The 3,512-nt window shown below is 35.3% G+C and overlaps 1 pseudogene; it reads left to right on the top strand.

Annotated features, from left to right (window-relative positions):
* The first annotated feature begins 14 nt into the window (after nucleotides 1–14).
* LOC110318032 lies at nucleotides 15–2,510 on the top strand (annotated as a pseudogene).
* Nucleotides 2,511–3,512: the final 1,002 nt, after the last annotated feature.

Raw genomic sequence — 3,512 nt, 5'->3', positions numbered from 1 at the left:
AAGAAATCCACAGCATGCGGGTTTATACCATCACTGGCACTTCTGCAGAGACTGGTCAGTTTGATGCAGAAGCCATGGAAGCAGCTGATGGTCTGATCCATTTCATAGACAGGCTGGCCTCTCTTTTTCTATCTAGAGGTCAGAACAAATACAACCAGAATTGGAAACCTATGTGGAGACAGTTATTTTTCTAACTTAGCTGATTTGAATATATGGCATTTATCATTGCCCTGATCTGAATGTTGCATTTAGGTTGTGTTTCGGATACATTATAAAATACTGTGTACCTCCAGGAAACATTTAAGGGTGTATCTAAAACACTGTTATACATTAGGTTACTAAAATTTATGGGGCTAATATATGATTGATATTTTCTTACTTGTAGATATCAGTTTATTTGATCTACTTGTATCATTGATAGTGCCTAACTCCCTGGGTTTTAATCTAATATGCAATTATAAAGAGCCTCTTTGTGTGTGTGTATGTATGTGTATATATATATATAATGCAAACAACAATTGTTTTAAATATTTTTATTTTTAGATAATTAAAAAATTGATGGTTTGGTTTCTTGATTTTTTTGGTATACATTTCATATATTTTTAAATATATATGAAATTATATATTAATATATATGAATATGAATCAATATATATTTCTAATATATATATTAGAATACACACACATATCCCACAATCTAGACATATTCATATCATCTTTAAAAAAATATTTTTGAGTTAATCTCCTTGTGGTAGTTCCNCTGTTCTATAGCTGGGTGCTATTCTCCATGACTACACTTGTGTCTCTTTGGGAATGTTATATAAATGGAATTATATAGCATATAACCTTCTGAGACTGGTTTCTTTCACTCAGTGTAGTATCCTTGATATGNATCCAAGTTCTTTTTGTATCAGTATTTTGTTCCTTTTAAAGGCTGAGTAGTATTCTGTTGCCTGCTTTTATCCATTAAAAGAGTTTAAGTACTTCCAATTTTGACTTATTACAGAGCTGTAAGCATATTTAGTTTTATATGTATAAGTGTTTATTTTTGTACAAATAGCATTTCTGAGTCATATGTAAATGTATATTTAACTTTATAACATTATTTGCCGGAGGTTAGACCACTTTTATTTACTCTAATAAAATATGAGAGCTTCAATTCACTTGTGAATTTGTTTGTTTATTGATACAGAGTCTCACTATGTAGCTGTGGCTGGCCTGGAACTCTGCTGTAGACTAGGTTGGTCTTGAACTCACAGAGATCACCCTGTCTTTACCTCCTAATTGCTGTGTGAAGGTATGTGCCACCACACTTGTAGGCTTGATAATATTTTTGTATCTATATTCATTTTTAACCCAAAATTTCTTTATATAAAACATTAAAATACAATCTAACTTTAAGATGAAATTGTATATAGGTGTATTTATAACTATGCTAAGTCAAAAGCTGTACAATAATGAGAAACATCAATGGGACAAATGTTGACACAAATGAAAACACTCTTGAGTGCCCCTGTGTCATTAAGCATCAAAACTCATCCATCGGGCTGGAGAGATGGCTCAGGCATTAAGAGCACTGGCTGAAATTCTTGAGGGTCCAAGTTCAATTCTCAGCAGAATCTCAACTTACTGGACTCCATTTGCTATTCTTTTCTTTCTCCTCCATACCTTGGGTGGTAGTTGGCATTTGTATTTTCATTGACTTACATTCGTTTCTAAGTCTACACATTTTTTAGGGTTGGGGGTAGTGGGAAGGGCAGGAGATGGGGAAGGAGAAGCACTGTAGCCAATGAGGACATAGAGCTGAAGAACAGCCCTAGAGAAGGTGGCAGTTAGTTCTTGGTAATGGCTTGTGTATAAATGAGGAAATTGAAGGTCTGAATGACACTTTTGAGTTTCACAGTTGGTTAAAATAGAATTTAGTTCATTAGCTTTGCTTCCCAGCTTAAATCAACTTGGAAAGTTGGAACGTAGTGACAAAATAATCTCTGGAGCCTTGGAAGTCCTGGAAGAGAAATATCTAAATCTTACCTGCCTGGCTCCAAATCTTTTTTTTTTTTTTTTTTTTTTTTTTTTTTTTAAATCAAAGACCCCAGTACAGTAGAAGCTTCGCAAAATCTTTAAAAGTAGAAGTTTCAACTTGCTTAGCTGAGGTCACAAACCTGGAAGATTATAAAGAAAGTATTTTGGAATTGTTGCAGCAAATTGCATAAGTAGGTGGATTCTGTCAGGAAGATCGCGAAGCTCCAGATTTGGGGAGGATAAAGAGGAAGATGAAAGAGATGAAGCTGGTCCACCTGAAGTTTATGAAGAGGAGGAAGAGGAACATGAAGGAGGCTCAGAAATGGGAGACATCCGCCTAATACCTCATGAAAGAAGAAATTCAGGGCTAGGATGATTGTACTGATGAAGAGGAAGGGGAGGAAGAAGAAGATGGCCTTCAGGGAGAGAAAAGGAAACTAGATGCTAAAGATGATGGAGAGGAAAATGACCAGATCATTCTAAGATGACATTGCCTGATACTCCTGGAAATGCAGGAGAGCGATCACATTTTTTTCTCCACATATGTTGACTATACCTATAGAAGATAATGTGTAACATTTTATGAAAAAAGTATGATTTTGCTATTTTCACCTTATGATTAAGATTTACTAGTTGATTAATCATAATGTATGTAGAAATGAATTTCATTGACTCTCCCACTGTGAAATTAGCATTGTATTTAGTGTCTTGGTTTTTAATTTATGTTTTCTGATCAGATGTTTTTAGTTCATAATTAAAATGTGGTGGCTTTTTACAAAAACATAGGGTTCATTTAATTTCATAATGTATTAAACTTGTTTATAATTTTACAAATTACAGTCATCTGTAATATGAAATGACAGCAGTCTCCTGAATGATCCAGAAATCTTTAGTTTGAAAACAGTTTTTGGGAGGTGGGGCTGGGAGTATTGAGGGCTTTCTTGTTACAAGTTGGAAAATAGAAGCAAAATAAAGATTCTATTAAGCAGCATAGTTTATGGACTTAGGAAGGTTCTATTCAGTGATGTTGCTTGAGGCTTTTAGGGTGACTGATAAAATTTTGTTTATTTAAAGGAGCCTTGCTTATGTAAGTCCAGAGACTTGCAGGTGAGCCCTTTCTCAGGCTGTGGATGTCGCCAGTTGGGTTTCAGGTGTGCATTCTTCCCTCTCAGCAGTTTCTCTGCCATCACCTTCCATTCTTGCTTCATCCTCTCGGCATCCAGAAGAAAGCTGACAAAGTGTGAACACATGGGAAACTCTTTTCTTATACCTCCATCACCCTGCTCTGTCTGACTGAGTTTCAAATGAGTAAGGTTCAAAAACGGAGGTGTTGAAATACAGAGATGACTATTGATGGATGTTGGGAAATAGGTTCTACTTGCTGTACATTTTCCTTTGTTGACAACATGTGAGGCTGTGCTAGGATAAAGCGTGTGCCTTGGAGGTCAGACAAATCACATGCTGATAATTAATAACATGTTCAAGTATAA

The sequence above is a fragment of the Mus pahari genome, chromosome 3 (assembly GCF_900095145.1).
Source record: "Mus pahari chromosome 3, PAHARI_EIJ_v1.1, whole genome shotgun sequence".
Lineage (NCBI taxonomy): Eukaryota > Metazoa > Chordata > Mammalia > Rodentia > Muridae > Mus > Mus pahari.
The sequence above is the reverse complement of the archived record's forward strand: the minus strand, read 5'-3'. Positions and strand labels throughout refer to the sequence as shown.